The following is a 23,229-nucleotide window of genomic DNA, read 5'->3' on the forward strand; positions in this document are numbered from 1 at the left end:
CTGGATACAAACGTCAGAAGAAGAGAACACTGCAGAGCGCAGTCAGGATGCACGCGCCCAGTCTGAAGAGCAGTGAAACGGCCTACACGTGAGTCACTGTATTTGTATACATGTAATAGTTGCTAATTGTAAAAAAAAAAAAAGTTTTCTATTTCGCGGATTTCACTTATCGCGGGTCATTTTCGGAACGTAACCCCCGCGATAAACGAGGGATTACTGTACACATGCACAGGTACAAGGCAATGAAATGCAGTTTAGGTCTAACCAGAAGTGCAATAGCAGTAAGTGCAGGATATATACAATGGTTCCATAAGTGCAGGACATGGATATGTACTGAATAAATATAGAAATGAATACTATTACAAACAGAATTTTACAGATAGATTTGTCCTATGAATATGATATGTAGATAACTAGTATTGTGAACAAGATTTACAGCTGGATATGTACTGAACATAATATACAGGTGGATAATACTATAAATAGAATTTTTACAGATATGTACAACGAATGTAATATACAGATACCACGAAACAATGTTATTGCGATTTTAAACATATTGCAATATTCTGCGATATATTGCAATTTCTAACCTTTTTTCCAACTTCTGATTTTTCCCCAACTTCAAACGACGTCCCCAAAAGGAAGCTTAGTCGACGTCTGTTTTATCTAAAAAAATACATGTCTCATTTCACTTCAATTTATTGCTGCAAAATGGGACAAACTGACCACCACATATGCTGTATGATAAAAGATCCATACTTGGCGCCTGTGTATCAATACAGTATTGTCACTGAAAATTTCGTGATACTATGCTGTATCGATATCCCCCCCCCCCCCCCCCCCCACCCAACCCCTGTATGGTACCTTTGGTACCTGGTCCTTTCTCTGTTTTCTTTTCCACTGTGGACAGTTCATATCATATCTTCATATCATCTAAAACGCGACACTGAATCCTTTCATCGTAAACCAAACAGAGGAACGTCTGCACTTTCAATTGTAAGGCGTAGTGTACGGCATCATTTTATTTTATTTTATTATTTATTTGATTAGGACAATGCCCATTAATCAACATTTCTGTAAATGCACCAGTGTTAGCTAGTCGGCTACTTTTCAACTGTAGTCCTACTTACCATGCATGTCTTTAAGTGGGAAGAAATCTGGAGGAAACCCACGCAAACATGGGGAGAACATGCAAACTCCACACAGAAAGGCCCGGAACGACCTGGATTCAAACCCAGAACCTTCTTGCCATGGGGCAAGCAGGGTTGAAACCAGTTCCTACGCAACCGGTAGGAATCGGACCGGATTAGAACGCAAATTTCGGTTCCACTTAATGTGTCGACTGAAATATTTTCGTATTATTTTGACGTAAAAATATCAGACTTTACCTGTAGTGTACCGTTGGCTAGCTACCGTGATTGTAGGCTACTTTTAAAATGCCATATTTTCTCTCTGGGCTCTGGTTGGACTACCAACTCAACATTTATATTTTTGCTACTTGTTAATAGTGTAACTGTTATTATTGTTAAATTATTGTAGTTGTGTGTTAGGTGACTTAGGTTGACTTATTATATATTCAAGTAGTTTAAAATGTTAATATAGTGTAATATTTGAATCATTTTCAATTTAAAAAAAAACCCTAAAAGAGCCTTTTTTATGTCATTTTTCAGTTTTTCAAGAATCGGTTTAGGAATCGGAATCGTGAAAATCCAAATGATACCCAACCCTAGTTTCAAGGGGCTGCCATTCAAATACAAAAATCGGACAGTTAAAATGGCCGTTTTGTGCAGGGTGTCACGCTAGTTACGGTTCTGATTCTGGTGTCTGATGCAGGGGTTAAAGTTAGATTAACTAGTAATCAGTAATCTATTGATCTATTCCAGGATTTCCCCTATTGACTCTCAGCAGTGCACAGCCAGGAGTCAGTGAACAAGTGTCTGTGGTTAACTCACCAAACAGTGAAGGTGCTCTAAATAATTTGCATTTAACACACCAGTCATAATTTTGTTATAATAAAAACCCAACTCCTGGGAATTGCTCTGGTGTTCTTCACCACGGCTTTTGAAGAACAAAATCCCAATCTCGTATTCTGGGATTCAACCGTAAGGGGCCTAAAATAGAGTTCTTCATGTTGTTTGCATAGACGTGTGTGCAGAAAGCCAACTACAACAGCTAAAACGAACATTTCTGATGCTAACAGAGACAGGGGAACGCTATTTAATCCGTATACTTGTTCGATCATTGTTATAGTCAAAGCACACAAAGTATGCACTGAGTCATAGAACCAACTGGTACACACCATGGTATCTCAAGGTCAAAAGTCAAGTCAAAGTACTTTTATTGGTCTCATTTTGGACATTTGAGTAACTTACCTTGCTGCAAGAATCGTAGACACAACGACAAGCACGGGGTTAAAAAATAAATAAATAAAAAATACAATTAAAAGACAAATATACAGTCAACATATAGGCTACTCAAGGGGCTGTGCAAATTGCAGATTTACGATTTTCTATACTAAAATAGAAAGCCATACTTAAAAAAAAAAAAACGTAAAAAATTACATTCATCTTTTTCATCCATCACAGTCACAGATATTCATTACAGAATTCATAGTCATACGTTCATCGCTGCTCGTTGATGTGCTTAACTGCGAGAGGGACAAACGAGTGCTTATACCTATTATATTTACACATGTAATATGGTTAAAGTGGTTCAGTTTTGGGGGAAAAACCAGACAACAAGGTGCTGGCGTGAAACCGAAGCAGACCACGGATGCTGCCAGTTTCTTGGTAGTGCCACTCCAGTGGGGCCTGCAGACTTCAATGACCTGTGGAAACACACACACACACACACACACACACACACCACACACACACACAACACACACACACGCATGCAAACAGCAGCACACAGCAGCAGCCAGAATGATTAGTCACAGGGTCCCGTTCCCTCCCTGTGTTTATCAATTAACACTGAGAACGTGGGAAAGGGAGGCAGAAAAAAAATCCAAGGGGATTAAAAGACAGACTGACAGCAGCACATGTTCTCTCTCCGCCTCTGTCCAGTGTCTCCTTCCTCTTGTTTTTCTCCTTTTCGTCCTCTACCATGTCTCCATCTGTTTATCCATACAACTCCATCCCCGACATTACTATCCTGCTTTTCTTTGACCATTACACCAACGCTGAATGTAGTACTGGCAAATAAAGTCAGTTTTGTTCTCTCACATTTATTAAGGTTGCCAGAAAGTGGTAGAAACGGTCAGAAGTCGTTAGAAAATACTTTATGTGCAACATGGCCAGTGTTACTGTGCACATGTTGTCACTGTTGGATTAAGCAGAACAGGGTTTGGCTCTGTTGAGTCAAGCTGTGGTTTCTAAAGTATTTCGCAATGAAATTCTATTATTTTGTTATTCTGAATGCATACTATCAGATTACATCAGCGTTGGATGCAATAATGGACTAAATCACGCACTAATATGGGTTGATGGTTGTACATACCTCAACCCTGCAAATGAAGTTAAGACTAATAGAAGTGGGTTTAGGGGGAGTCCCACAATCTAGGTCAGTTTGGAAGCTAAAACAGAAGAAATTATGAATTATACTACGACTGTAAATGCATGTTGGTCTACAGCAGGGGTTGATGCATAGGCTGTATAACTCCAGGCTGTATTACAAATGTTTTCATCTCAAGCTCATAGGGAAGTGACGCTAGCACTAGCACTAGCAGCGAGCTAGAGCTAGCAGTGACAGCATTAGCTTTTTGTTATCTTGCTTATGTTTTACACAAGTTTACGAGTCTGACTAGAATTTTTTTTTTTTTAAATGGTTTGTTCCGGACACACTCTCCGCACTCCTGTTTGCGGATGACGCAGTGATTATTCTCTCCAACCAATCAGTAATCTGCAGGTTGTCACGTCACCTTTTGGTGTCGCCTCAGCTCGCTTGGAACCTCGACTGAGGTAGTACTACAAAAAGTCCCCGGTAGCAGGTCCCAGGGACTTTTTTTGGTGATGGAAAACCAAAGAAGGCGAGTAGAGTCGAGGCAAGTCGAGTAGATACAACGCAGTGGAAAAACGCCATAAGTGAAGACCACTACATGTGAATGGAGAACCAAACTATAAAAAATCAAAGTACACCTCAAATAAAAATTCATTTTAAGTAGTTCTTTTTCAAACTGTTTGTTGTTGTGTTCCTTTTTCTGATTAGCTTGGTTTTAATTAGCTATTGGACACTATAAAATGGGGTAACACATCATGATTGACAGCTTAGATTGATTCACAATGTCTCCTATATTTTGGCTTTACTTTTGTCCAGTGGGGGGAAGTGGAGACATGTCATCCATCTTCTTTTTCAGTCTATGGTCTACAGTCAAGCTAGCAGGCTATGCTCAGAGCCAGGGCTGTAGTACTCAAGTCCGGTCTTGGACACGAGTCTGGACTCAAGACTGTTTTTCTATGGACTCTGACTTGTCTCGGTCTCGGCCACTGGTCTTGCCCAAATGGCTTTTGGTCTGGACCGAGTCCAGGTGTCTTAATTATGTTGATAATAATATTGGAAGGAAAGTGAAACACAAAATTATTGTCTTGATACTCTCATGCATAAGACCTTTTTTTCTGTCCTGGACTCGGACTTGACTTGTTCTTGAACCTTTTTGTACTTGGTCTCGACTTGGACTCAACTAGTCCTTGTCTTGGACTTGTCTCTGACTCGACTAAGGTGGTCTTGACAACAGCCCTGCTTAGAGCTAAATGCTCAAAGTGACAATGCTCATATGCTGTGCGACATGTTATCACCCTGACATTCTCTGATTAGCCAAATGTAGAATGACGTCATTGGACCATCCTATGATGGCGAAGGCATGACCTGCCCTACTTCCGCTTCTAATTGGCTAGTACTCGTTCCCTTGTGTTGATCAGGTTTAGGCACGAGGAGTAAGGTTGGTTAAGTTTACCGTAAGAATATCATGGTAAGCAAATCAAAGGGTCATGCCTTTGCATTAGTAGGAAGTATTATGCAAATATTTTGTCATGTGACTTCGGCCTTTTGGAGCAATGCATGTTTTCTTTCGGGATAATACAATTTTGATCCAATGCAACATTTTTGACTACTGGAGCTTTGGAATTAAGAGCCGTCGTAACAAATGCATACTGTAACAAATTCAACATGAAATCTACGGGAACTTACTGGCGACAATTGTCCAGCAAGTTACTGTGAATTCTTTTTACAGTAAAGGTACTGTACAGTACTTCCATTTACAGTATTTTATGCATTCATTGTAAAATACAAAATAATGAAACACAACATAAGATACAAAAGGAAAAATACAGTAGTTTCCTTTATTATTTACAGTACTACAGTAGCTAAATTTGGTCATGTCGACAAGGTTGTGATGTAACTTTACAGCCTTCTACTGTAAAAATCATATACAGTAGTGTTACTGTAAAATCTACAGTAAATAACTGGAGATTTCACAGACATTATATAGCACCATCCCTAGCAACTGCGCTAGCTGAAGAGTCCAGAAACTTGTTATTAGCACAGGGCTATCATATTGTAGTCATGGTACTATTGTTATCCGCCCTATGTTAGTATGTCAGTCATGTTGAGATAATAACAGTACAAATGATAACTTGTTATAGTAATGTTACTACGTAGGTTGCAGCATAGTTCCGCTTTGTATATGTTGCTGTTGTTGTGTTCGCCGTGTGGACTTGCAAAGCTTGTCTGCACCGGGGTTAGAGCGTTCTACAGACAAACATAATATAAATATAATACATATACTTCTACAAATATTGCCCTCCTCCACAGTAAAGGAAGATAAATGTTATACTCTTGTCCCAGGTTATCCTGCACTTATTGCACTTAATTATCCGAATCCCCCTCATTAGCTCAAACCAGCAATACAAGGCTGTCATTGTGATACATTGTTGTTCATATTTTTTTATATAGCTCATCACGTTCAACAAATCCAAAAACCTCCACCATGGGAAACAGTTTCACCCATTACCGAGCAGAATGACATCTCTATGTTTACTTTTCAAATACTTTTGGCCCGACTAAGCTAAGTCTGTGGGAGTGGAATGTGTGGAGCAGAGTGAGCATTACTGTTGTTACTGGTCGGCCATTTTGGATCTGCGAGGCCCCACACGGTGCCAGCTGCTTCTTCAAGCCCAACTAAGCTCTCGGTAGTAGAGCTAATTTGACCCATGGAGGGCCGATTGGGACTAAGCTCCGGAGGTGGGCTTGGTTCACTGGAGCGGACCCTGGGCCCAGAGTGGGACCGGAGTCCATATGGAAGGATCTGTCTCTATGTCTTTCCTTTCTTTCTTTCTTTCTTTCTTTCTTTCTTTCTTTCTTTCTTTCTTTCTTTCTTTCTTTCTTTCATAATTTATCCTTTCTGTCTTTAATTATCTTTCTTTCTCGACATTTTATTTCTTATTTTATGTCACATATCACTCAGTTTCTTGTATTTTAAGCAATATGCCTTGGCTCTATACCTCTCCCTTCATGTTCCCTTCTTCTCTCCTCCTCATGGGGAGTAACGCCAGTAGTGCAGCAGCCAGGAATCATGTGTTGGTCCTGAGGATAACCTTGGCTCCGAGGCCTGTTGCCCTGGTTGCTGGTGTCACGGAGATGGAGGGTCATGCATACTGATGCTGTTTGAACTTCTTCTAAAGTGATTATTTATGCACAGCCAGACTCGCTTGGCCGAGCCGGGATTAACTTCATGAAAATGCACAAGGGCATGTAGGCAGGCACAAACGCACGTATGTGCACACACACACACACACACACACACACACACACACACACAAACAAAGTGGCATTCTTTTATGGCCCAGTGCCCAGCTTTCCCCCACAGTCCAGCCTCAGTGGTTTGAGGACAGGGCACTGCTAAACCCCCACGGAGCCTTCACACTAACGTCTCCATGGAGATGCTAAAGAGATTAACACACTGTGCACTTGTGTGTACATGTGAGTGTGTATGTGCGTCACCCATGAGGAGAGTGGTGGCAAACCTGCGTGTTAGTTCCAAACAATTTTTTCTGCTATCAATCAGAAAATCAAGTGAAAGTGAAAAAGGGGACTGAATGTCTAACTAAATCAGACAAAAAGTGACAAGTAAACTCCCATCCATCCATCCATCTATCTCTCCATTCATCCATTTATTTATGCCTCAAATGGATTCAGCTCAGCATTACACACGTTAGATTCCCGCCAGTAACCCATGATGTATGTTCACATGTCTAGTGAATACGTACGTTGGCACCATTGGCAATTAGAAATCAACCGTTTCATGACACAGCTGTTCACTGTCAGTCAGAAAAATGCTTCTACTCCTCAAAGAAATTGAATTGCTAACTGCTAAAAGTGGCGTCTTTTGTACTTTGTTTTTGTTTGTTATGTAAGTTCAGTCCAGAACCCTCTGGACATAGATTTTACCATTTATTGCAACAAATGGAAATACAGTTATGCTCGTTGTAATAATGTAAAAACGCTCCCTGGGTAAACCAAGCAGTGTGATGAGCTTAAACTAGAGGCGCAATGCAGAAAACTACTATGGGTATACAAAAGTGAGCCCAAAGCAAGACGTTGAAAAGCATCTTAACCTTTGGGTCATGTCAGGACTCCACTAGGAACTGAAGAGGTGGAGGCTGGCTAAGCTTTGCCAGTGGCAGTGATGAGTGAGGCAGCATTGTGTAGCAGGGATCAGTAAGGAATGAAGAAGAAGTAAAGCCTTTATTGTCATTATACAGTGCAGTACCTGTGCAATGAAATTGAAGCAAAACCTTTGCAGTGTCGACACAAAATATAAAAATATAAAATATAGGTAAAGCCGAGAAAAAAGAGAGGGGGGGGGGACCTGGTGCTCAGTCCTAAGTGCTAAGAGCAACTAGATACATATATAAAGTAGCTTTGTATACACATTGTGTGAAAAGTAGTTAAGTTCTAATAATAAATAAATAAATATTGCACAGTAATGAAATGGTTAAATATTGCACTGTATGAAATTGCATTCCAGTGTCCTTTAGGTGTTTAATAACAGTATTGCACAGTAGGAGGGAAGAGACAGTCCGGGGCCGTGGGGGCAAGGGGGGGCAGGGGGTAGGCTGTGGAGTGGAGTCAGTGCATATGTGAGTTCAGGGTGGTTATGGTCTTTGGGAAGAAACTGTTCTTGAGTCTGTTAGTCCGTGCTCTGATGCACCTGTAGCGCCTTTCTGGGGGCAACAGGTCAAACAGATCAGAGCTGGGGGGCTTGGATCTGTCCTTAATGATGTCCTCTGCTCTGCTGGGACAGTGGGAGGTGTAGATGTCTATCAGGGTGGGGAGAGGGCATCCAGTGATCTTTTGTGCTGACCTTAGACCCTCTGCAGCCTCTCCCTGTCTGCCGTGGTGCAGCTGTCGTACCAGACTGTGATACAGTACATCAGCAGGTTTTCAATGGACGAGCGTTAGAAGGACAGCAGCAGGTTGGAGTCCAGGTTCCTGAGGACCCTTAGGAAGTGTAGTCGCTGTTGGGCCTTCTTGATGACCACTGTGGTGTCTGTCCAGGAGATGAGGACTCCAAGAAACCGAAGGTGTGGACCCTCTCCACTCACTCGCCGTTGATGTACCGGGGGGACCGGGTCGGTGCTGTTCTTCCTGAAGTCGACAATGATCTCCTTGGTTTTCTTGGTGTTCAGAGCCAGGTTGGTCAGGACGTTCAGGACCTCCTCCCTGTAGGCTGCCTCGTCTCCCTTTGAGATGAGTCCAATCACTGGGGTGTCCTCAGCAAACTTGATGATGAGGTTGTTGCTGTGGGTCGGACTGAAGTCGTGGAAGTAGAGACAGTACAGGAGGGGGCTCAGCACACAGCCCTGTGGGGTGCCGGTACTCAAAGTGTGCTCTTTTACATTTAAAAGGACCGCCTTGAGAGAATGGCTGTGATTGGTGTGTGACTGATAGGAAGGATAATTCAATCAGCGGGGGTATGACTTCCGTGTCTTGCATGAACGCAACGCTTAATTATTTAGTATTAGCACTGGTCTGGTACCAGATTCGGATTCTTGTGAAGAATGGGTGAAGCTCTCTGCTTTATCAGATGACCTGTGTGCCAAATTTTCCTAATGCTCACCATGTTTGGGTAGTGGCCGAATAGAATTTGATTGAGGTTTCAAGCGGCCCAAAATGAGTTTTCTTATCAGTGTGCCTGACCTCATGCTTCGAGACAAGGACCAGAAAGACCTACAGGTAGCCCTGCAGCTCATTAATGTCAAAAAGAGCCAGTTGACGTTGTTCAACCATTTCATAAGAACACCTTGTGGGTTTCCAGTCATGTCAAAAACAGTATCCCATGACGACCCAAAACACGCTAGTCTGCGAAAGCCCCGCAATCCCCAAAGGCTGGAGGACATGGCATTGTATGTTCCCTCATATGTTTTTCCTGAGATCAACTTTAGTGATGGTGAATAATCCCATAGGTGCTCGAGAGCGATGTCCCCTTGTACATAGGCTTGCATTGCCAGACCTTCCTCAACAGCGCAACGGAGGAGGGTCTGGCGAGTCCACATAGCATTCCAAAACATGTCCAGGGTTTATTGGTATTTCTTTAAACCAATCACAATTGTCTTGGGCAGCAGTAAGCGCCATATAGGGAAGGAATTTGTGACATTCAAAAGTTGTTTTAGTCGTCAACAGAAAACTCAGATTGGACAGATAGTCTAGCTAGCTGTCTGGATTTACCCTGCAGAGATCTGAGGACCAGGTAACCATAGTCCTCAGATTGGACAGATAGTCTATCTAGCTGTCTGGATTTACCCTGCAAAGATTTGAGGACCTTGGTAACCATAGTCCTCAGATTGGACAGATAGTCTATCTAGCTGTCTGGATTTACCCTGCAAAGATTTGAGGACCTTGGTAACCATAGTCCTCAGATTGGACAGATAGTAAGCTAGCTGTCTGGATTTACCCTGCAGAGATCTGAGGACCAGGTAACCATAGTCCTCAGATTGGACAGATAGTCTAGCTAGCTGTCTGGATTTACCCTGCAGGATCTGAGGACCAGGTAACCATAGTCTCAAATTGGACAGATAGTCTAGCTAGCTGTCTGGATTTACCCTGCAGAGATCTGAGGACCAGGTCACCATAGTCCTCAGAATTCCATCAGAGGTTAGAATGCCAACACAAAGAAAGAGGAAGGTAATGGACATCCGGCCTAAATGATAAATCCCAGAATCCGTCCCAGACTGGAACGTTGTGGATATAGACTCCCTTGTGTGCAGTGTAAATTGCTTTGTGCCATATTTCTGTATTTGTGACTTCCAAACTCTAAAGTAGGAGCCTGCAGACAGACACTAAAGACAGCAAAGCATTACGAAAAGATTTAAAAATACTTTCCCCTGACACACAACTCTTTTGTCCTTCTCCTCTTCTGTCCACAGCCGGGACCTCCTGTCCTCGGCAAACACAACATCCTGAAAGTTTCAGCTCTACCCTGCGCTCTCCTTCTTTGTCTGTCTCTGGTTCTCCAGAGGGTGCAAGGGCAACAATCCCATCCTCTTTGAAGTATTAGTATTTGTAATGTGGGGATGAAGAAGGGTCAGGACTGAACACACACGCACACACACACACACACACACACACACACACACACCACACACACACCACACACACACACACACACACACACCACACACTATCAGCCTTGGGTAAAACAGGCAGCACAGCTCATGAGTTAGAAGTGAGCCAAGTTATTATGCTAACCCCAGAGAGGCCTTCCTCCCCCCCACTCACCTCCCAGCCCACCTCAGGGTGCTTTGAAATGAGAGAGGGAGGGTGGACGTAGATAAACAAGGGATGAAGAGGAAAAGCAAGAAGGGGAGAAGGGGGGGGGGGAACCGCATGCAGCATCCCATATTGAAGAGGTCTTCCACTTCCCCTTGGAGAATGAAAACACACTGATAAGAAAAAAGGGGGAGGGACAAGATTGTCTTCTTCCTGTGTGTTGTAGAGAAGGATGAAGAGAGGAGTAACACAAAGGAAAGAGAAAGCAATGAAGAAAAATGGAGACAAGATAAGAATAGGGATCAGATGAGGAAATATAGAGGAAAGAAAAGAGGGTTTAAAGTTTGAAGGGATATACATTTTAAAACTTTATCTTAATGCATTTAATATCCCTCTGTCCTGTCCACAAAAAGAAAAAAAAGTCGTAGCTTAAATCCAACAATGTCCAATACCTTTGAACAATCTAAAGTCAGTCTAAGCTAGGCTAAATTATTATATATTTATATATTTTCTTCTTTTCATTTTTCTCCACTATGATAAGACTTAGCGCCGGCCTCATGTATATTATCAAAGAAATGCAATAACCAGAATGCATTAATATATTATAATATATTTTTCCCTTACAGGAAACAGGTCAGAAAAGACAAACTAGCTGCGGCTGTAGCTGGAGTGTTTTCGTCTCTGTTTTGTGGTTTCTTAGGCGTAATCATATGATGATATCAGCTGACAGATTCAGACTGAATCTGATTCTGCTCTTAACTCAATTTTGATCAAATTGACCCACATTTGTAGGGCACAGCAGGGGGGAAAAGAAATGACAAAAGGGCAAGAATACTGCATGGGGAAAAGGAGAGTCAAAAGAAAATGAGGGATGTTATAGAAGAAGAAAAAGAGAGGAAAGGGAAGGAGATTGTAGAAATGACAAGAGAAGGTGAGAAGAGCATTTGCAAGGGTAAACTTGAAAGAGATAATAAGACAAGAGAAGACATTGGGAGAGCAGATTAGAGAGAAAGGAGAGGAGGAGGAAATACAAAACTCCAGTCATTCAAATGAGGAAGAGGAGGAGGAGGAATTGTTGTTTTCTTTCCTGTGTGTTGATAAAGCAGGACAGGAAGGAAGCCTCCCCCAGTGGGGACCAGTAAACTCCTCTCACTGTTCCAGAGTCATTACCGCCGCATTGTTCTCCATCAGCCGCCGTGACGGGCTCCTGTCTTCATTATCTCACCGCCATTGTCTCAGAACTCTTAGGTGACGAGCCCAACGACCTGACGACACACACACACACATACACACACATACACACAGACATTGGGAGCCAAAAGGGGCAGACTGAATATAGACAGAAGGGTAATGACCTGCCTGTGTGTGTGTGTGTGTGTGTGTGTGTGTGTGTGTGTGTGTGTGTGTGTGTGTGTGTGTGTGTGTGTGTGTGTGTGTGTGTGTGTGTGTGTGTGTGCATGTGTGTGTGGTTGAGCTACAGTAAAAAGACCAAAACAGGACAGATGGATGGACCACTGTCATTCTTCTCCTGGGGTCTCGTTTAGAACCATGGCGCATGCACAAAACTCTCTCAGCTCTTCACAATTAGGGCCAACCTATACATAAATATTTTTAATTTCAAAAATCTCTGAATTGACTATTTCTTATATGAAAGGGGTCATTTGTTATTGCTTGACTCTGAGCTCTACAGAGCCTTTTAGGGGCTTTTTGCTCATGGTTTTCTTTCTTTTTCAACTTTACTGTTTTGGCTCCCCATTGCTCTTAACAATATTATTTTTATCCATTCTCAGCAGGAAACTCTGATAAACTGATAGACAAAGTTAGCCACTTCCCAGCTCTCGCTAGCTTTGTTTATCTGCTAAACCAACTAGCTATTGAACAAAGTGCAGCATTTACAGCGGCTTGCATAAGTTTACACACCCGTGCTAAAGTTGATTAAAAAGAGATATAACTAAACATCTTTTGGAAATTGATCTTAATGCCTTAATTCAAAAAATTTAGAAAAATCCAACTTTTAAGGACACCAATTTTCTTTGTGAATGAATAATGTATTGTAAATAAATAAATGTTCTTCCTTAAATTACAGGGGGCATAAGTATACACCGCCTATGTTAAAATCCCATAGAGGCAGGAACATTTGTATTATAAAAGGCCAGTTATTTCATGGATCAGGATACTATGCATCCGGATAAAGTTCCCTTGGCCTTTTGAATTAAATAGCCCGCCCCCCCCCATCATCACATACCCTTCACCACACATAGAGATAGGCATGGGGAACTTTCCATAAGATCATCTCTCAATGCAAATCAAACCAGCTATTAAGCTAACTGAAATAACACCATGCCAATCTCTAGGTATGGTGAAGGGTATGTGATGATGTGGGGGGGGAGGGGGGGGAACTTTATCAGGATGCATAGCATCCTGATCCATGAAATAACTGGCCTTTATAAGGAAGAATGTGCCTGCCTCTATGGGAATTTAACATACATTTATTTATTTACAATATATTATTCATTCACAAAGAAAATTGGTGTCCGTAAGAGGTTGGATTTTTCCAACTTTTTAGAAGTAAGACATGAAGATCAATTTCCAAAAGATTTTTTTTTATTCCTTTTTTCAATCAACTTTAGCATGGGGGTGTAAACTTATGCCAGCCACTGTAGCAGCTAAAGAGCCAGAAATGTCCGTGAGAATATCCTTCCGGGGTCTCTGTGAATTCTCAATTTGGGTTTTAATGAACTAAAGAAGTCAAAAAAAGGAAGATCCTCCTATTTCCTGTTTGGTTTTCTCTAATAAGTGTAGCTTCTGGGCATCGGTGGCTCCAGTGGTAACACAACCCCGACAGCCTCATCTATTATCTTTCTTTATTTGGAATACATAATTGTGTATGATCACTGGGATGTTCCACAACAAAAACATTAATTAAACATGAATGTATGGCATTGTGTGGTAATGAAATGACCACAAAGACAGTTTGACAACTTTAAGCTCAAGGCGGCAGTCAGACTCAATCCAGGAAACAGATCACACATTACATGTTGAAAGTATAGAACATTCAGAGACAGATGTGGACCAAGCATGAAACGGGCAAATGACAGGCGTGTGTTTGAAGGTAATATTCTGTGTGTGTGTGTGTGTGAGTGAGTCCATGCGATGACTTAATGTGTACCAAACACAGACCCGGTGCCCTTTAGCAAGCGAACAAGGCGCCATTAGTTTCTGTGGTCTAAATCAAAACCACTGCTTGTCACAATATCCCGCAGTTTTACGGCAGTCTCGCATGGCGTTTCTTTACTCGATCGGTTTGTGGCTGACATTTTCTTTTTGAGGGAGAGCTGCCTTCAGAGAGCCTTTGAGATGAAGCCATTTGGACAGCAAGCACAGAGAACCAAAACAGATTTTTTTTCCCTTTCCCTTCCACATCTCTCTCTCTCTTCCTCACTACATCCCTCTTTCCATCAGTGAGGGAGTGGACTGGACACGACAGGAGGGAGTCGGGTTGTGATGTTTTCCGTGCAGCCGTAAATAAGTCCGTCCCGGCTCACGCTTTATGGAATCCAGAGCTTCTTTATCCCTTCCATGTGTTCCCTATGAGCCAGGGCCCTGACCTTTAATCCCCGGGGCCCTTGACTTGGTTATCTCAGGCCCAAGAGAGATGGTGTGTGTGTGTGTGTTGCAGACGGGTGGAGTTGATGGGGGGGGTTGATTATCTCATGACCCCGTTCCCCCCTGCCTGCATCACCTTACCACCATCTTCATTTCACAGGCTATAAAACACACACATACTCAGACACACACATACACATACACACACACACACACACACACACACACACACACAAAGTGTATGATTCAAGTGTCTGAACAAACATACGGTCTGTACGGGTCTGTCCCAAATAATAATAAATCTAATCATGCTCTATCAGTGTTCAAACTGAAGTTACAAAATGGTTTTGCACACACACACACAACACACCACCACACCCCACACAAACACACACAACAAAAAACAGACATATACAGCCTCGGTCTTTTAGTGCCTCTTTGCAGGTCGCTGTGATCTAAAGGGAAAGGGGCTAAAGCTCAAGGGTGAAAGGTCTGTCCAGGGACCGGTCTCCCTTTGCCCCCAATTAGGCTTTAATCAAGCTAATTAAGCTTAATTAACCAGCCAGGGGGGCCGGGTCTGTCTAACCCAGGCCAGACCTCACCCCATTAACAAGCTCCAGAAGGACGAGGTAGGGGGTCTGCGAAATGCCGAGTAGGCATCAATAATTATCACATCTGCATTAATAACAAAAATTGAGATCACGACCTGCTTGGATCTAAAAAAGGAAGCTTATCATGCTTATTATTAGTTGTAATGAAAGTATGTAAAGGAACTTTTAAGAGATGCAACAGCAATATGTGTCTGCGTGCCCTTCTGTCTTTTCCGGGTATGTGTGTGTTCACTGTGTGTGTGTGTGTGTGTGTATGTATGTGTGTCAACCTCCCTTTTGTAGTTGACGTCCCCAGTGCGAGTCCCAGGCCGCCGCAGATCTGTAGTCCAAAGAAAGGCCTCTTTGTGTCAGTATGGGACCGATCAGCCACTTCTGCACTCTTGGCTCCCCCTCAAGCCCTGGCCGACCTCCAGATCCCAGAATCAGGCCAGGCCTTGCATCTCTGTAGTCCATCCCAGACAAAGAGCCTCTACACTGGGCTGACTCTTCTATCAACCCCCTGTTCCCTCCCCACCATTGCAAACTGGGTTACAACAGTCGGCCCAGCCATTCCTGGTAACATCAATACCTTCCATTGATCCAAATTAAATTTTCCACACTAATGCATGATTTCCTATTGAATAATGGGATTTGCTTCCATGCTCCCGAGGAGAATACATCCTTTACTGATTTATCCGAGACATATTGCTATGCGCTCGCTCTTCTCGGAAGTAGTCTTTTCAGAAATCACATAAGCTTGAGAGGAGGCCTTTTGATTGTTTCAAGCAAAGAATCAGAATCTGTGTGTAATAGCTTGAACTCAAATACATTCTGGCTATTTTGATGTTTCTACTTTTTTACACATTTTAACCACACAGGTGTGATTGTGTTTCTATAAGCATAACAATACCATTAAACGTATTTGTTTTCATGTCCCAGATGCATGGGATTTTCATAAGACGTGGGCTAGGGCAACCCTAGCTGAACCCAGGGGACAAAGGTGAGGGGTCAATGGTCAACTCCTCCCTCCAGCGTGGAGTGAGATGTTCCATTGACTTTCTGCATCCATGTTAACCCTCATGTTGTCTTCCCGTCGGCCGCTCAACCTTTGGTTTTTCTGGGTCAAAATGTAAAATTAAAACTTTACGATAAAAAATTTTATTGACACTTTTGTTGCTTTTCAACGTTTTTGTCACTTTTTCAATGTTTTTTAACACTTTTTTTCCGTGTTATTCATGTCACTTTCCCACATGTTTTAACCCTCATGTTGTCCTCAGGTCAAATTGACCCGTTTTCCAATATCAATGTTTTTTTTAATCATCCAAAATAACATGATTGATTCCACACAACGCTCTATGGCAAGTACAATTCTCTACTTTCATTAATTTTGTTGTGTCTTATTCAATTTTATAGCATTTGGAGAAAAAAATTGGAGTTGTTTTGAACAATAAAATCGTAACAAGTACATGTAATGAATGATGAAATCGTAACAAGTACACGTAATGAATGATAAAATCGTGACATGTAAACGTATTGAACGATAAAATTGTGACATGTACACGTAATAAACGATAAAATCGTGACATGTACACGTATTGAACAAAATAATCGTGACAAGTTCACGTAATGAATGATAAAATCGTGACATGTACACGTTATGAACGATAAAATCGTGACATGTACACGTAATGAACGATAAAATCGTGACATGTACACGTAATGAACGATAAAATTGTAACAAGTACACATAATTAACACTAAAATCGTGACATGTACACACAATGAACGATTATATTGTCACATGTACATGTAATGAACAATAAAATCGTAACAAGTACATGTAATGAACGATAAAATCGTGACAAGTTCACGTAATGAACGATAAAATCGTGACATGTACACGTAATGAACGATAAAATTGTGACATATACACGTAAGGAACAATATAATCGTGACATGTACACGTGATGAACGATTAAATCGTGACATGTTCTCATAATGAACCACAAAATCGGTACATGCACATGTAATGAACGATAAAATCGTAACATGTGCACGTAATGAACGATAAAATCGTGACATGTACACGTAATGAACGATAAAAGCATAACATGTACACGTGATAAACAATAAAATTGTGACATGTACACGTAATGAACGATAAAATAGTGACATGTACACAGAATGAACGATAAAATAGAGACATGTACACGTAATGAACAATAAAATCTTAACAAGTACACGTAATGAACGATAAAATCGTGACATGTACACGTAATGAACGATGAATTGGTAACATGTACACGTAATAAATGATAAAATTTTGACATGTACACGTTATGAAGGATGAAATTGTGACATATACACGTACTGAACGGTAAAATCGTGATATGTACACTTAATGAATGATAAACCGTGACAAGTACACGTAATGAATGATAGAAGTGTGACATGTACACATAATGAACGGTAAAATCGTAACATGTACACACAATGAACAATAAAATAGAGACATGTACACGTAATGAACGATAAAATCGTAACAAGTACACGTAATGACCAAAATAATCGTAACAAGTACACGTAATGAACGATAAAATCGTGACATGTACACGTAATGAACGATAAAATCGTAACATGTACACACAATGAACAATAAAATAGAGACATGTACACGTAATGAACGATAAAATCGTAACAAGTACACGTAATGACCAAAATAATCGTAACAAGTACACGTAATGAACGATAAAATCGTGACATGTACACGTAATGAACGATAAAATCGTGACATGTACACGTAATGAACGATAAAATCGTAACATGTACACATAATGAACAATAAAATAGAGACATGTACACGTAATGAACGATAAAATCGTAACAAGTACACATAATGAACGATAAAATCGTAACAAGTACACGTAATGAATGATAAAATCGGGACATTTACACACAATGAACGATAAAATCGTGACATGTACACATAATAACGTGACCATTTCACAAACTGGCGTGGGACCGGGTTGTGTGCAGAGGTTCTGGGCCACTGGTCCAGGTTTCTGTTTGTTTACTATGAAATTTGAAACAGTTGCTTGACAAGAACTATGGTGCAACTGTCATTCAGATTGCAGTGTTTCAAATTATTTTTAGACGCTCATGTGGTTTTCATGAGAATTTCTTTGAATTCTGTTAGAGCCAATGAAAAGCATCCAAATGGAGTGTTTTTGGAGCGGTTCTGGGCCACTGGTCAAATTTTAAACATTTTGTTGACTACATTCATGCTGCAACTGTCATGCAGATTGCAGTGTTTGAAATTATTTTTAGACGTTCATGTGTTTTCTTGCACTTGAGAGAATTTTCTTAGAGCCAGTGAAAAGCATCCAAAACCAATTTTGTTTCGTTCCAAAAATAACTTAACATCAGCGGAAAAACAACTTTTTGTAGCTGAGGTCTAGCTGCCCCTGTATCATATTCAGTATTCATTTAGGCTTCTTAAATCTCAATATAACTGCAGGCAAAACATCTCCTGGTGATACTATGTAATATACATTTATTACACAGTGACTCGTGTTGTGACTACAGCTTGAACATTTTAGTGATGCAATTAGGAAAGTCGCCTTTTTTATGATCCATTGCATTCATTTTTATTCGATGCAACTTCAATCCAAAGTACTACCTTTATCAGAATCAGAATCAGAATCAGCTTTATTCGCCAGGTATGAATACACATACGAGGAATTTTTCATTTGGAGCATCGTTGCTCACAATGTGCTTACACATACAAAAAAATACAAAAAAACAAAAATATACACACTAATAGATACATACTCTAAACAGAAACAATATAGAGGCATGAGTGCAATGAAGAGTTCAATAAAAATTATTTAAATGTGGAGCATAGTGCAAAGGATACTGGGATAAGTAGTGTTAAGTTATTATATTATAATATGAACAGTATGAACATTATGAACAGTTGTGAAATAGTAAATGAGAATGATGAATAAATAACAACTAATAAGTGAGATGTGAGAATGACAATGATGAATAATACATAAATGGAATAATAAGTGGAACCATTAAACAGGTGCTGTAGAGACAGTGGTTACTGGGTCGTGGACAAGAACTGGTCCTGACACTGTGGGTCAGAAGTCCGCTGTTCATCAGAGAGATGGCTTGTGGGTAGAAACCTTGGGTTGGGTTTTCAATCAATCAATCAAGTTTATTTGTGTAGCCCTTTACAATAGTCGAAAGGTACCCAAAGTGCTTTACAACAAAGCCATAAAACAATACATAACACATACAAAACATACAGATTCAATTAAAAGTGCTGTAGTGGTGCAGCGCTGCAGGACATTAAAAGCCTCCAGAAATGCATAGAAAGGAGCAGACAGAAGGAGGACGCCTAAGAGACAGTATCGCCCTAGTCAGAATTAAATGCTAATTTAAAAAAGTGGGTCTTAAGTTTCGTTTTAAAAAGGCTGAGGTCAGTAGTGGTGCGGATGTCAGGGGGTAGTTTGTTCCACAGTCTGGGAGCAGCGACGGCAAAAGAACCATCGTCCCACTGTGTAAGTCTTGACCCAGGGACCTCTAACAGAAGCTGACCCGAGGAGCGCAAGGCTCTGCCACAATTGCGTCAAAAAAAGTTCAAATCTCAGACAGGAGGGGGCCAAGCCATAAATGGCGTTAAAAACAAACAGCAAGGGTTTTGTCATGCTCACACATCTGGATTGAACAATACGAGCTCATTGGAGTGTTCGCAGTGACACGCAAACTCTTTTACAGGGCGGATTTCCCCTTGTGGAGCGTTCGAGGAGCACCTCTCCTCCAGAGGAAATCAGCCCGCTGGTAGAGGTTGCACCGTCTTTAATGAGGCCGCAAATTGCACCACGTCAATTATCCAAATCCCAACTGATAATTAGTGTGCCACTCACTTCTTCCCTTGCATGGAAAAAGAGATTCAGACCTTTCAGATCCCAGATTTTTAATCTGGTTGAAACGGCAGGTAAAATTACGGGAACACCTGAATCTCTCAACCCGCAGGAGCTTTTTGAACAGGCAACAATCAGGCCGGCTAAGACCATTCTGTCTGATAACTCTCATGTTTTGTTCTCACAGTTTGAGCTGTTGAACTCAAGAAAGAGGTACAGGGTTCCTTTGTGTAGATATAACAGGTACAAGCACTCATTTGTCCCTATTGCAGTAAAGCTCATTAATGGGCAGAGATGAAAGTATGACTATGAATATTTTTAAGGTATATCTGGGACTGTGATGGATGAATGAAATTGGTTTTGTTTTGAAGTATGGCTTTTATCTTATTTAGTATAGGAAATTGTAAATCTGCTTTTTGCACAGGCCCTCGAGTAGCCCATATGTTGACTGTATATTTGTTTTTTAACGGTTTTTTAACCCTGTGCTTGTCGTTGTGTCTGTAACTCTTGCAGCTAAGTTGCTCCGTGTCCAATGCAAATGTCTCCGTAGGGAGACCAATAACAGTACTTTGACTTGACTTTGACTTTGACCTCAGGTGAGTGTCACGGCAGGCTTTTTTTTTTCCACCTTCAACGTCATCATGTGCTTAACCCTTGTGTTGTCCTCCGGGGAAAATTTGACCCAAGTTTTTTAATCCAAAGTTTCTTTCAACCCAAATGCCAAAAAACAACACGGATGCATGGATGGTCTTTGGTAAATTTAACCCTTGTGTTGTCTTTGCGTGAAAACTGAAAAGCAACCCTGTTGACGTTTTTTTTCAATATTTGTCACTTTTTGTACGTTTTCAACACTGCTGAACCCTAACTTATTAACTTTAGTTTTACAGTTATTTTTGGAATTCATGGTCAATAAATCTCATTTATAGGAAATCATACCTAATGTTGGAGTTAGAAAAGCAGAAATTCCGAATTATTTAGACTAAAATTAAAGGAATGGATGTTGATGGATTATAACAGACTGGAATATGTCAACTTTTACTCAATACTATTTCAAAAACACTTCAATTTGCTTTCAAATGCTATGAAATTGAATAAGACACCCCAAAATTAATGAAAGTAGAGATATGTGCTTGCCAAAGAGCGTTGGGTGGAATCAATCATGTTATTTTGGGGAATTAAAAAGAACATTGATATAGGAAGACAATAGGAAGACCCGAGGACAACATGAGGGTTAATTATGCTTCAATTCACACGTTTAGGATCACACACAGCGCAAAAGCCTAAAGATACACTCAAATCACATCAGTAATCAGCCCTAAAGCCCTGCTGAAGTGCCCTTGAGCAAGATATTGAATGCCTACCAGCTCCAGGTGCAGTCAGGGAAAAACAGAGGAAGTGTTACAGCCACACTTTACTGTGCAAAAGTACTGCGGCAGTGAGTGGCAGACACTTTAAATCTACCCACAGCTGGCAGGACACTGAGCTTCCTAAAACTGATCCTCTGGAATGTAAAGGAATTCATGAAGGACAGACACACACACACACACACACACACACACACACACACACACACATAGTGGTGCAGAATCCAAAAGCTTTTGTATACCCTCCTCTTGGTCTAATAGCAAATCATTAACCCCTTAGCGTGACGGGTCAGCCTTCCTCCATGCATGCAGCACAGTACATCCTGTGAACTGTGTGTGTGTGTGTGTTGTGTGTGTGTGTGTGTGTGTGTTTGTCAGTGGGTGCCTTGTGGATGGAAGGGGGTTTTCCCGTAACTGTATGGCAGCCAGCCAAACAGGCCTGTACGCACATCTGGTTTGATTGCATGGGTTCGTTAGAGTGAGCTCAATCCTACATCAACAGCGGAGTCCTCATCAGAGTTCCATAAAATCACGTATTCGGACACATGCAAGGTTTTTGAACACACAAACACGCGCACAAGCCACTGGCTGGCCTCCGCTTCGTGCACAGAGAGCGTGAAGGCGCAGAAAATCTGCCCTCACAATCGCAATTCCACACCTTTAGTGTTGTTGTCAGGTCCGTCAGGCACAGCTGTCTGTGGATGTGGGCAGGGCAGTGGCTGGTTACGCTGTGTTGTATAGAGGATAGGGGGGGTATAAGCTACACCCGCACATCCATTCTCAATTTCACCAAACAGGTTCGCTCATCCGTCACGTCCCCCCATCTCAACCAGCAGGCCCCGAACCCTCCCCTTTCGCCTCTGATCCCCCCCTCCAAGAAAAAAACTGCCTTTCAGATTTAGAAAGGGAGGAGGTGGGAGAGTGACAGTGGAAGAGACCGACGCAGTGAGACGGATTTAAGTTACGCACAAAAAATACATAGCACCGGGGTCACAACCACTTGTTTCCGGCCCTGGGACACACACACAGGCCTCGCTGCTACAGAATGGGTGCCTTTACTGCAAAATGAAGAGCTAAAAATAGAACATCTGGTCAGAATTTATTTCTTAATAACCACAAAGACACATGCACTCGCAAGGACAAAGCATATCTAGGTCAATGTTTTTTTTGTTGTTGAAAAGCCTTCATAGGACATTGATATCTCCTTTGAAATGGAGGCTGATAATTCTTAGATGTATACATATAACCATATGTGCATGCATGACAACCCACACGCTGCATGCTATAAAAAATGATTATTTTTGATCATACTGTAAGGACTACAAGCCAGCTCCGACCCACCCTCACGCACAGCAGAAAAAGAGGCCGAGCCCATTTGGTTTCACTTATTAACCCAAATAGAGTGAGATTATGTTACCAGAAATGGTAAGAACAGCAGGTTCTGCTTAGAGCTTGGCACATACAGCAAGGACGCCGGAGAAAAGCGGTTCAAAACAGACCTTGACTCAGTCAACGAGCTAACCAGAGAGCAATGTGTCACAACTCACGCACTCAATTTGATCAGAATCCACAAGAACAGTGGATTAGGCATATGGGCAGATGTGTTTGTAGAGGAGAGGGAAGAGGAGATTTAAGTGTTCTATCTGTTAGCTGCAGTTCTTGCAGCATCTGTAATGATTAGAAATGTAACTCGATCTCCTTATTGGGCACACAACAGCTCCAGGAGCCTGTCTCTCCGACTCTTCTTAAGTTCAAATTCAACCTATTTATGACGAGTAGAGAAGATTAACGCATCTATAAATCAAGCCTTTGTCACACAACACAAGTTCTTATGTAGAGATTAAGTGTCTTTATATATTTACACCAAGTAAATGGTGTAATTGTTTGGTTGCTCACTGAAAAAGCTAATGTTGGCATGTTAGCATGCAACCATTTACATTAACCCTTGTGTTGTCTTCGGTCAAAATCAAC

General features: G+C 41.4%; 1 long non-coding RNA gene across 1 annotated transcript; it reads left to right on the forward strand.

Annotated features, from left to right (window-relative positions):
• The first annotated feature begins 219 nt into the window (after positions 1–219).
• Positions 220–14,827, forward strand: LOC116705749 (uncharacterized). Its single transcript, XR_004336014.1, has 4 exons — positions 220–232; positions 1,267–1,358; positions 6,871–6,875; positions 14,818–14,827. It is a non-coding gene; the product is annotated as an uncharacterized LOC116705749 (long non-coding RNA).
• The last annotated feature ends 8,402 nt before the right edge of the window (positions 14,828–23,229 follow it).

This window comes from Etheostoma spectabile, chromosome 17 (genome assembly GCF_008692095.1).
Source record: "Etheostoma spectabile isolate EspeVRDwgs_2016 chromosome 17, UIUC_Espe_1.0, whole genome shotgun sequence".
NCBI lineage: Eukaryota > Metazoa > Chordata > Actinopteri > Perciformes > Percidae > Etheostoma > Etheostoma spectabile.